Consider the following 13251-nt stretch of genomic DNA (forward strand, 5'->3'; position numbering starts at 1 on the left):
CTCACTTAATAAATCTGCGGTCCCTACCATGCCGGATTAATTAATCATTTTGAAAAGAAAGGAAAAATTATATAGAAGAAGTGATTTTGTTTTAATTACTGGTCAACTATTAATAAGGAGAGAATGAATTAAAATATCAGGTTTAATGACTGTATTAGGGACAAAAACGTTTTGGGTATTAAACCCATAAAGGCAAAAACGTTTAATGGCATAATTGCATCAATAAGGGCAAAAACGTTTTGCCCCCTTTATCTTCCCTTTTCATTTAAGATTGGGAATAGATAAGGGCTGATTTTTTGATTCAAGACAATCTTCTTTTCTGAAAAATAATCACTTGCCACTCAAGTGATGATTGAAAAAAGGTTAATTTGGTTTTGGTTGAAGATCGCAGTCCTAAAAAGCAAAGCGTTGAATGAGTTTTGTGAAAGTTTCAAGAGGTAAGTTTTCTGATTCTCGTTTTAGCTATGTTAACTAGATATTATGTAAGTTATTAATCCTGTAAAATTATTACTTCCGTTATGCATGTTCGAAGAGATGCAACAAAATATAAGTAAATTAAACAAGATAAATAAAATAAAGAAAACAAATATAAATGAACCCCGTGGTGCGAGTATGAGCATAATCGAGATCAAATCCGAGCTACACGAGTCATCGATGGAGCACAATTATCACTAGCTAGATACGTAGTAAAGTATAAGGAAAAATACTTGGTGACGCAAGTAAAACTGTTGCATTGAATAAGAGAATGCGAGATCAGATTTTTTTCATAAATAAGGAGAGACAACTATTTATAGATTACAATATTAGGCCTTTGACCGATCAGATTGTGATAATAGAGCCCTAGAGGACTAAAAGATGTGCTGGCGGGATATGCGTCCGATCCATTAGTGAGCCAACTAATATCTCTGCAGTGCTCAGTTCCGCATGAGCTTGTTTGAACTCCTGAATGGTCTAACTCATGAGGGGAGAATTGTCCAAATCTATATAAGGAGACCAATTACTCATTCCTTTTCCGATGTGGGATACTTAACAGTCTTCCCGTACGCCCAGATCTTGTTAACTGAAGCGCGATAATATAATATGGAGGCCCAACATCGATGAACAAAGATTTGGAATGAATCTGACTCTGATACTATATAAAGAATGAATTTTGAATCTAATTCAATCTCAAAAACTAGCTCGTAAGTGGATAATTTGATGTGGGATATTTAACAAGAGAGGTTGCTTCCGTTGTCATTAGCTCGAGGGATCCGCTTTTGGTGGCCTCTGCACTTGTTGCTATGACGAATTATATTCTTGAGTTGCCTCTCCTCCCACGTGTCTCTATACAAATGTTATTTCATACAAAGAGCAACAAATACTACTTTCTCTTTTTTCTTTTAACCTGTGTGGCAGAGTTTAATCGGAGACAAAATTAGAGAAATTTTGAAAAGGTTTTCTGAAATTTATAATATTAAACATGTCGCTAAATATTGATGACTACAGAATTATGCCATTGGATACAAAAAACATATTTTTTTTAAAATATAAAAAAATATATTTTTAGATAAGATATAGAATGGACAAGAAAATGATGTCATTTAAAGGAGGGAGCAATTCAGATACGCCACACTAGTTTTAGGGACCCAGATATTGACCCCTCAAAGAACCTTTGACATGGTGAGAACTAATTTGGGCCACTAAATTCATGTCGGTAGACTGCTAACCAAGAATTCACATGATGTTTCAGCCTGAACGATAACTACAGTTTTATTATGTGGACCCCAAGATATATCTAACAAAAAAAATATTATTGTACTCATCCGTTGTGATTTATGTGACCTCTCTTTCATCAAAAAATTTGGCTCAATTTTTTATATTTTAATATTTTTTTTAACTTTAAAAGTTGTAAATGCAACAACTATAATAATATCAATATAATAAGCTAAGCTATACATATCTAACCAAAAAAGGAATTATTGTACTCATCTGTTGTGATTTATGTGACCTCTCTTTCATCAGAAAATGGCTTAATTTTTTTTTTTTTTTATATATATTTTTTAATTTTAGAAGTTATAAATTAACTAAATAAATTTATGTCAGAGCGATTAATTATAAAAGTCATTCATCTTAAGAAATTGTTCAAAAACAATCGTATAGGGACAAGTAAAGAGAGATTTACACATGGAGGTCATTGAAGTAAAAAAACGAGCATGATATAGTCCTGAATAGGTGCTTTGGAGATATTTTGAGTCCAAATATATACATCTTTCTTACATTAGGGCAATTAAGAATACATATAGGATAGTGAAAGGTGACTCATAACACTTGCACTTTCCGGGGTGATGGAGTTGGACTAGGAATCAACCCTTAGTCCATTTCTATTTAATTTATCTTAATATGAATGTATCGACATAACATATTCAAAAGGAGGGGTCCTTGTGTATATTATTTGCAAATTCCATAATATTAATTGATGAGAGCGAATTATAATGTACCAAAAGTTGGAGATAACTAGGCCTTAAAATCTAAATGTTTCGGGTTAAGTAAAACTAAATTATAGTATATAGAGTGCAAGTTCATTTATGTAACTCATGAAATGGAGGTAGAAGTGATGATTGACACACAAATACTCATACGTAAAGAGGAAGTTTCAAGTAAATATCTTGGGTCCATAATCTAAGAAGATGGGAGATTAATGATGATGTCACACATCATATTAGAATGGAGTGGGTGAAATGGAGGTTTACGTTCGAGATACTGTGATAAGAGTGTGTCACCAAGGCTTAAATGCAAATTCAATAGAATATATGACGGTTATACCAATATTATTGTAAGGGTAGAGTTGGTCAGGCAAGAACGCCTATGTTCAAAAGATGAATATATTGAAAATGAGGATGCTCAAATAGATTTGTAGGTATAATAGGAGAGGTTTGATTATTAGTAACAGAGTTATATATGAGGCAATGTAAGAGTGACTTTTGTGTTAGATAATAGATGAATCGAAAGCGATATAAGATTGGTCGAATAGGAGGTTGTGTGGATACACCTGTAAGGAGGTGCGAGAAATTGGTTGTAGCAGTAGTTAGGAAAGGTAGAGATAGATAAAAAATAAATAAACTAGAAGAAGTTGATTAGGCAGGACATGATACAACTTCAACTTACTGATGACATAACCTTTAATAAGAAGGCATAATGTTGAGAATTATGATACAAGATTAGTATAGCTTGAGTGTCTTCTCATATTATGTAGGAGAGGTAGGTTACTCTTCACTCCTCTCCTTCACAGTACTATTATGTACTAATTGCGTAGTTTCTTATTCTTTACTATTCATTATTATCAGTGGCGGAGTCAGAATTTTCATTAAGGGAGTTCAGAAGTAAATATACGGATTAGTCGAATGGGGTTCAATATCTATTATATATACATAAAAATATTTTTGACCATATAAAAGTAGTATAATTTTTTGACAAAGTCCAAATCCCTTGAATTCAATGTGACTCTGCCACTGATTATTATTTGGTACTTCATTTTTTGATTTTGTATCTTGCTATTTTACTGTTATTTTCTTGCAACTCTGCTTCAAAATATTTTTTTGAGTCAAGAGAGTACTATCCGCGAAAACAATCTCCCTATTCTCTACCTCATAACGATAGAAGTAATATATGGTTACGTACATCATACGTACATCATACTTTCTTCAAGTCTTACTTATTAAATTACATCGAATATATTTTTATTATTATTATTATAATTTAAATGTCTAATTTTGTTTTGAGTGACATACCCTTATAATCATAGCTTCATGCATATACAGAATATCTAAGATGATGGTCTTCTAAAAGTATTTTGATATGTTACGTAAAGTCTTTCTTACTGATATATCTCGAGACTAATCATATACCAGAAACGTTAAGAGGCATGATATATGAGCTCCACAAGTCACAACATGGAACAGTCCCACATGTTTGGCCATCTCTTATCTGTATACTTCATGTGATTTCTGATTGTACACATGGCCTATACACAATGACAACATATATATTGGCTTTAAATCTTCATAGTTCACGTGGAGGACTAAGCCATTGAGACACCAATGTCTTAGGTTATTCAATCAAAACTAATTTACTTAAAACAGATACATGGTGCATTTATGGGTAATTAAGTCCTCTGTTGATTTGTCGGATATTCATCATATAAACTGTTCTGATTCTTAATTATTTTAGGAACCAGTCTAATCAGTCTAACATCCTTGAACCAACTCAAAAGGAAAAGTACAGATAATGTCATAATCCTTGTCCATATTAATCTGTTGCTTCTTCTTTCTGATTAGTAGATAAAGATTTTAAGTTATAGGGATAGTGTAGTAAATTTTTATATTAGTTTGGCATCTAAATCACCAGCATGAGTTGTGGTGGAATGGAGTGGCCGAGATCGAATTTTCCGCAAGGGCAGGCCTATGTATATTTTCGGGGTGATCCGGCACTTTGGTACCCATTAAACTCAACGTAGAATAGGTATAATTACATAGAAAATATAAGAAAATAGGTATACAACATATAAAAGCACAAATAAAAAGTTGATTGGGTGCATTGACATTTAAGTTGATTTTAAGATTCTCCACTGAAAGGGTGTCTCGGGTTCGAACCTTGTTGAGGAGGTTTTTTATTTTTTTAATTTTTTAGGCACCCACAATACTTAAATTCTGGGTCCGCCATTGATTTTTATTAAGGAGATTTAAAATATAAAGAAGTAAATCTATGAACTAACAAAACGGGATACAATATTGTCTATTATATATATGTAAAAACTAATTCTCACTATATATAAATAATATAATTTCTCGTCTAATGGAGTTCGAATAAATCCCTAGGAACAAGTTAACTCTGCCCCTGTTGGAATGGTTGACGTCCCTCTCCATCCTTAATTGGAAATCTCAGATTTAAGCTCTGAGAATTGAAAAATCGTGTTAGGAGTGTTGCCACCAAAATGGAAATATCGTACAATGTTCGATCAAAGTATGATCGAACTTCAATACGAAAATCAAACACCAAATAATTGAAAAAGAAAAAAAGTCTACATTATTATTGACATGTCTCTTCAAGCTAAAAATTTCTTTCTAATTTTTCATGCACAATCAACACAGTGAAAAATAATTATTTTACATCTTCATGAATCCATTTTAAGTCATTGGCCAAACACTCAAAATTCAAAAGAAAAATATTATTCACGGTTTGTTTAACATAAATTTAGTAAATAGACAACGTAAGTTCTTAAATAAACCGATATAATATTTAACTATCGCCAATTAATATATATTTTTGTAGTGATTTATCACTAATCATGATAAAATAATACTACAGTTTAATATATATAAAGTTTTTGATACTACTTTAATCCACATCATCAACAACTTTTCCAACTCAACAAATTCACCTATAAATTTTGTAATAATACACTTTAACCCAATATTTTCAACTTAACAAATTCACCCACAAGTTTCTAATAGTAAACTTCAATCACTCCATCATCCTCCATTATATAATACAAAAATATCTAGGTTTTCAAAAATAATTAAAAAAAATAATTCCAAAAGCTTAAAATAGAAGGTTCTTTTCCTCCAAAAAGTTTTGATTCAGGCCACTTTTTCGGTGATCAACTTTAAATCAGTCTACAAACATCATAAGCTTGTCCATTGCATCCATTGTTACCCCATTTGTTTGCTATCTTCTCAATCACACTTTCCACCATTGTTAAAAAGCTTTAAATCATTCTTATTACTCAAAACCTCTTTAGAAAGTACATTACAGTAGCTCAGGCGACACCACGTTCATTTCTCTATTCCATAAACCCAACGATCGTTGATTGGAAGCAATATTTACAATTTCAAGGTTTTTGTACGGATATTTTTCTAGTCATCGACCAGTCATCGTTAGTCATCGACCGTGCATATATCCCGACATAGACCATAAGCATAATCGACCATCGATTAAAGCTTAATTCTAGGATGTCTATTGCAGAATTTCTTCTAGTTTCTGGTGATTTCATTGAAGAATGGGTGGAGACTCCCAAATGTTGAAAATAGAGATCTTTTACCAAGGTGACACTGCCCATTGTTGTTCGCCGCAATGGTTCATACGACGAATTGATTGCAAGCATAATGGAGAGCGAGGATCTATATTGCGCGTCGAGCGACGTGGTGAGTAGTTATCCTCAAAACATACTTGTACTTTGACAACCATTACTCTTAGGATATTATTTGTTCGACCACTACCCATCCACACACTCCTTAATTCACCACCCCTAATTTGTATAAGCTCTAATATGATTATGTGACTTGTTTACACTCCTTCATATGTGTAGAAATTCACACTACATTTATTTTTAGTTTATTTATTTATTTATTTTTAAACAACATCCAAGTGATGGTCTGTAGCAGTGTACATAGATCTCTGTGGTCTACGAATAATCAGGAGATCAATCGATCCACTCCTTACGGTGTAAGTCTACGGTAGACTAAGCAAATTGATGGATCCTTAAAGCACACGTATATTTTTTACTGTATTATTTTTTTAAACATATTATTGAGGGTCCATCGATTACGAGTGTTTACGGTAGACTTTAGTATCTCGTTGATGATTGACATAGGTGATGATCTACGACAGTCTATTAAGTGTCACCAATAGTTCAGAAAACACAATTACTATTCCAGCGGTAACAAACGGCTAGTTTTGTACTCCTTCAGTGTTAACACTTCTTTTTACTTCATATATAATTTCCTTCATTCCTTATTATTTTATTTCATCCACTTTATTTTTATTTTAAAATTCTACAATGTCTTAAGCATCCCAAACATCCAATTCTAAAAAAGACTCTAATTTGTCATTGTGGAAATGCGGTTCTCTTGAGGACGTCACGCATGGACTCAAATCCAAGTCAAAAATTTCATAATTGTACAACTGGAAAGGTGAGCCGTGTATGTCTTTTTTATAAAGCTACGTAAATCATTATGTAATTATTATTTTTTTCTAGGATACTGGCGCATGCTCGTTTTTTTAAATGGCTTGATGAGGTATCACCTCCAAGCAGTCCATCAACGTTGAATCCGGGATTCGAGACATAGAATTTTCATGACTTGAAAAAATTTAATCTACTTCAAAGGCTCCGAGAATGCAAAGAAAATAAAAATTTTCTCATGACTTTATTCAAAGAAGACGAAGAGCAGAGGGATCACTTGTAAGTATTGCTACATGACACCCAAATAGAGAGGGATCAATTACAATAAAAATTGGTTTTGTCTGAAGAGAAGTAGAATGGCCTAAAAATGATGTTATGTGCTATAATACTAATTTTCGTTCTTTGAAAAAGTGTAACATAGATATAGTGATATTGAATAAATAAAAATACTTTTATTTTTCTATAATGTTAACACTGTTTTTCATAGAATCATAGTTGATCAAACACCACATCAACTTAAAATCGAGTAGCATGGTAATGATAGACTATGAAAGTAGTATACAATAGATTAAATATGCACTCTATGATGTCAACTATACACGCTACCAATTATGACAACACAATGCATATTCAAATTCCATGCAACAATACAGTTTGATAAAGCAGATTCAGTGCAAAATCATAACAACTTTCATAAAATAAAAGAATGTTTGTCATAACGTACCAACAGATTGTAATACCCATGCTTTTTCTTAGCTTGAAAATCCTCTCAAGGATGTTAGAAGTTCCTTTGAAATAATAATTCATTCTTATAAACATGGTATTTCTATAATTTTCACTTCCCATCATGTGGAAAATTGAATAAGCTTTCCATCGATATATAATTCACCCAAATCCGACACCTGGGCGAAAAGTTAGAGTCTTTTTAGTGAGACAGTGTTTGACCTGAGCCTTCAGCACGTCGCGGAGACAGCTTAAATGGCAATTGTCTAATTTCAGTGGTTCTCCGCGATACTGGCACGTCGCACCAGACTTCCAGGTCGTAGACAAGGTGGAAATGTGATAGCTCCGCTCGCTCCACCATGCAATTTCTCATTTGTCAATTTCTAGTGACACGACGCGATAACGCCGCATCATGCCAAGGACCCAATTCGGAAAAATTTTACTGAAAATTATATTATGTGTTCAGGGTTAAAAGGGTCAATTCCCCCCTATATAAGCTTCCAAACACGGGATTTAGCCCTTATTCATCCAAAATATTGATGTTTCTCTCAAATACTCTAAAGAACTCAAACTAGGGTTTTCATAGAAGGTCTAATTTCAAGAAAGTTTCACCATCAATCTTCATGAACTCACGAACTAAGGTATGCATAGTGTTCATTCATGGACTCCTTTTATCCATGAAGTCCAAGAATCCTTTTTAACTACAAGTTATGGATTTTTTTTTCATGTTTTCATGCTTTGTATGTTCTCTTTCATGTTGATAAATGAGAAATTGATTTCTATTCCATGATTTGATGATAAATTCCATGTGGATTGATTAGTATAGATAAAGATTTGCAAAATCTCATGACTAAAACCTTGTATGATGGAATTGGAATTGAAGCATGATGTTTAATTGTTGTATAATGTGCTTTACATGTACTATGCCTACAATATATTTGATTAAATGCCTAGATAAAGGAAAATTGTCTAGCTAACATGATATCCTGAAAATCCCCATAAATGTACAAGATTATGCCTATTAGACGTTTGATGAAATGCTTCAATAAAGTATTGTGGTGATTATCATGTTTTCAAGAATATCAAGTCATGTCAGTTTCCTTCCATCGAGTCCTGGGGGTACTTGTACCCGGAATATTAGCTGTGTGCCTAGATCCATGTCATGTTTTCACGATACTCTCAGTCAAGCTATGAACTCTTAGAATTCAAATAATCTTATGACTCAGGAAAAATCTTCATGATCTCATGACTTAGTCGGTTGTCAGATATCAGTAGTATTCTGTCAGCCACAGAAATTTAGTAACTCAGTCCATGCTCAGTTCATTTCAGTAAAATCATGTTCAGTGTTCATTCATATGGGAGAAGGAATTATCACCGAGTGAACACAAGAATGAGGACTCACCTATTATACGAGGGTGTGATTCTTAGAAGCAATCCTTGCATTCCAAAACTATGTAGCCAATATAGGTTGAGACATCGTAGCCTGTTATATGAGGGTAGATGAAGTGGCTTAACCTGTTATGTGAGGGTTCCCACCGTTCTCTCTAGAGTTACCTGTTATATGAGGGTTACTCATATGTTGTCCTTACCAGTGATGCGGTATTGACACCCTTCCAATCAGGGCATAGATTGGACCCCAGCTCAGTTATTATAGCATATTTGGGGCATGTCGGTTAGATACTACTTCCCACAGTTTCATGTTATAGAACCAGGACTGTTAGATATAGTCAATCAGTCTCCGTAATAGAACTCAGATAGTTTTTCAAACTTTAGAACTGTCAAATACAGTCAACTCAGATATAGTACAAAACTCAGATAGTTCCATCAGATTTAGGACTGTCAGCTACAGTCACCCATGTTATTAGTATTATTCAGATATAGTCCTTCATGTTATCAGTCATACCAGTTACTATTATGTCACATTATCAGTATACAGACTCAGAAATCACGAAATCACATTGTTAGTTACAGTTACGTATTTATGCATGTATTTTCACATTTATGTTAGACAGTCAGTTAGCATTATTCATGCATGTGAACCATCGCATATAGCCTACCTCACATGTATACTTGATACATATGTACTGACGTATTTGCACTGTGGTGCTTTCTTTTAATGTTACACCATAGGTTCAGAGACACGAGTTCTAAATCAATAGTAGATTCCAGATTCAGCAGTCAGAGTAGAAGTGAGTCCTCATCCTTTGAGGATATAATGATTTTTAGTATCTCATTGATTAGCTTAATAGTTAGAGTTAGTTGGGGACATATCCCATCAACTCCTTATTCAGACAATAGAGGCTTTCAGACTAGATGCAGACTCGATACAAACTATCATATTTTAGACTTCAGTTTTGTTTTGGGTATTCTATTATCCCACATAGATGTTACATTATTCAGTTATGTTCGTGATCGATCCTTATGGCCTTTCAGTGCATGTTTCTGTATTATTATGTTATCTTATGTAGTATACAAGTACAAATATCAGTTATGGGTTAGCTTATGGTCCTTTAGAGTCATGAGCACCGTATAGCATTCCGGTTTAGCAAATCGGGTCGTTACAAACTTGGTACCAGAGCCTAAGGTTCAATAGAGTCCTAGGAAGTCTACAAGTTGCATCTAGTAGAGTCTTGTACATGGGTGTGTTGCCCGAGACATTTATGTGCAAGAGACTATGAGATATTTAAGAACAGTTTCCCCTCTTTTAGTATTTGTGTTGTGCTAGTGAGCATAATCATAAGTCAGTCTCTCAGTCTAAACCGCTTCTTCTCTGTATTTCAGAACATGTCTCCTAAGAGAAGAAATTAGTCATCCCCTCAGCTCGAAGAACCTTTGGCCGATCATGTTTCTCATACGGAGTTCAGGATCATATTTACCACTCTTGCTCAATCAGTCGGTGCTCATAATGAACGGCCAACAGTTGTTTCGGCCAACCCAGTGGCCAACTCAGCTGCAGCTAGAATTTGGGACTTCACCCGAATGAATCCTCCAACCTTCCTCGGGTCTAAGGTAGATGAAGACCCTAAAAAATTCTTAGATCAAGTTTAGAAACTGACAGACGCCATGGGGGTGACTACTGTTGAGAGTGCTGAGCTAATTGCATACCAGTTGCAGGATGAGGCTCATGCTTGGTTCAAATAGTGAAAGTTCGAAAGATCAGATGATGTAAGTCCTATAGAGTGGGAGGAGTTTGTCACTGCTTTCTTAGACAAATTCTTTCCCCAAGAGCTTAGAGAAGCCAAGGTGATAGAGTTCATCAACCTCAGGTAGGGCAATATGACAGTGAAAGAGTATTCTTTTAACTTTACTTAATTAGCCAGGTATGCCCCTCATGTGGTTGCAGACAGTAGATCCAAGATGAGTAAGTTCACTTCAGGAGTGAATGACAACATAGTTAATAAGTACAGATTCGCCATACTGAACAGTGATATGACCTTAGCTAGACTTATGACTCATGCACAGCAGATAGAAGAGCAAAAAATTAAGCAGAGAGAAAAGCAAAATAAGAGAGCAAAGATAGGTAGTTTCAACTTCGGTTAGCCTAAATCAGAAGGAGGAAACCATTCTTAGTTTCATCCTAAGTCATTAGTTCCAGCTCCCTCTACAGCCAGTTTTCCAGTTCCTAAGTTTAGAGAGCGTAACAAAGATAGATCGCCAGTCTCTATGACCCAGGGCAGTGTTAGTAGTGCCCGTACCTATCCTCTTTGCAAGACTTGCGGTAAGTACCATCAGGGTGTGTATAGAGTAGGTAGTGGCATTTGTTTTGGTTTTGGCAAGCCAGGCCATAGAGTTAGAGACTGTCCGCAGCCAGGTCCTCAGGGTTAACAAAATCGATCTTCAGCTCAGTTCGATCGCCCAAATCAGCAGGGTGCCACTTCCAGTACTACTAGTGGGCAACACCTAAATTATCTCTATATTCTTCAGACTCGACAGGACCAGGAAAGTTCTCTTGATGTAGTTACTAGTACATTACAGCTCTTTCATGTGCATGTTTACGCTTTGCTAGATCCAGGAGCTTCCTTGTCTTTCGTTACTCCTTATATAGCAGTTGATTTTAAAAGTAGTCCTGAAATTCTAGCAGAGCCCTTCTCAGTCTCTACCCCAGTGGGTAAAACCATCATAGCCCGGTGGGTATACAAGAACTACCCGATTATGATATTTCAGAAAGTCACTTAAGCAGACTTAGTCGAAATAGAGATGACTAATTTTGATGTCATTCTCGGCATGGATTAGCTTCATTCCTGCTATGCGACAGTCGACTGCAAAAATAGAATAGTTCAGTTTCAGTTCTCAAATGAACCCGTCCTAGAGTGAAAGGGTAGCGTATCCTCTTTCAGGGGTCAACTTATTTTCTATCTTCGGGCAAGGAAAATGATATCTAAGGGGTGTGTTTATCATCTAATTCATGTTAGAGATTCCAGTTTCGAGGATCCCATTCTCAAATCAGTCCCAGTAGTGAATAAATATTCAGATATCTTTCCCAAAAATCTTCCAGGAATTTCTCTCGAAAGGGAAATAAACTTTGGTATTGATCTTTTTTCAGACACTCAACCTATCTCTATTCCACCATACAGAATGGCACCAGAAGAACTCAAGGAACTAAAAGAACAGTTGAAGGATCTCTTAGATAAGGGATTCATCAGACCCAGCATTTCCCCGTGACATGCAAAAGTCTTATTCATGCGTAAGAAAGATGGTTTACTCAGAATGTGTATATATTACCGTCAACTCAATAAGGCTATGGTAAAGAACAAGTATCCTCTTCCCTGAATCGATGACTTGTTTGACCAACTTCAAGGTTCCAGTTATTTCTCTAAGATAGACCTCAGATCCGGCTATCATCAGCTCAGAGTTAGAGAATGTGACATCCCAAAGATAGCTTTCTGTATGCGGTATGGTCACTTCGAATTTCTAGTCATGTCATTTGGTTTTACCAACGCCCTAGCCATTTTCATGGACTTGATGAACCATGTGTTCAAGCAGTACTTGTACATGTTCGTCATAGTCTTCATAGATGATATTCTAGTCTATTTCCACACTGAGCGCGATCATGCAAACCATCTCAGAATAGTACTCCAGACTCTCAGAAATCATCAGTTATTTGCAAAATTTAGTAAATGCAAATCTTGTCTAAGATCAGTAGTATTCCTTGGACATATTATTTTTGGTAATGGCATTAGAGTATATTCTTAAAAGACCGCAGCAGTAAGAAACTGGCCTCGCCCTATTTCTCCATCAGATATTAGGAGTTTCTTGGGTTTGGCTGGCTATTACAGATGGTTTGTTGAGGGATTTTCTTCTATTGCATCTCCTATGTCCATATTGACTCAGAAGAAAGTCAAGTTTTAGTGGTCAGATCCATGCGAGAAGAGTTTTCAAGAATTGAAGACTCGACTCATCTCAGCTCTAGTCTTAGCTCTTCTAGATGGTTCAGATAGGTTCGTAGTATATTGTGATGCATCTAGAGTGGGTTTAGGTTATGTCCTCATACAACATGGTAAGGTCATAGCCTATGCCTCCAGACAGCTTATACCCCATGAGAAGAATTATCCTACTCATGATCTTGAGTTAGCAGCCATAGTCTTTGCCTA

The sequence above is a fragment of the Capsicum annuum genome, chromosome 6 (assembly GCF_002878395.1).
Source record: "Capsicum annuum cultivar UCD-10X-F1 chromosome 6, UCD10Xv1.1, whole genome shotgun sequence".
NCBI classification, from domain to species: domain Eukaryota; kingdom Viridiplantae; phylum Streptophyta; class Magnoliopsida; order Solanales; family Solanaceae; genus Capsicum; species Capsicum annuum.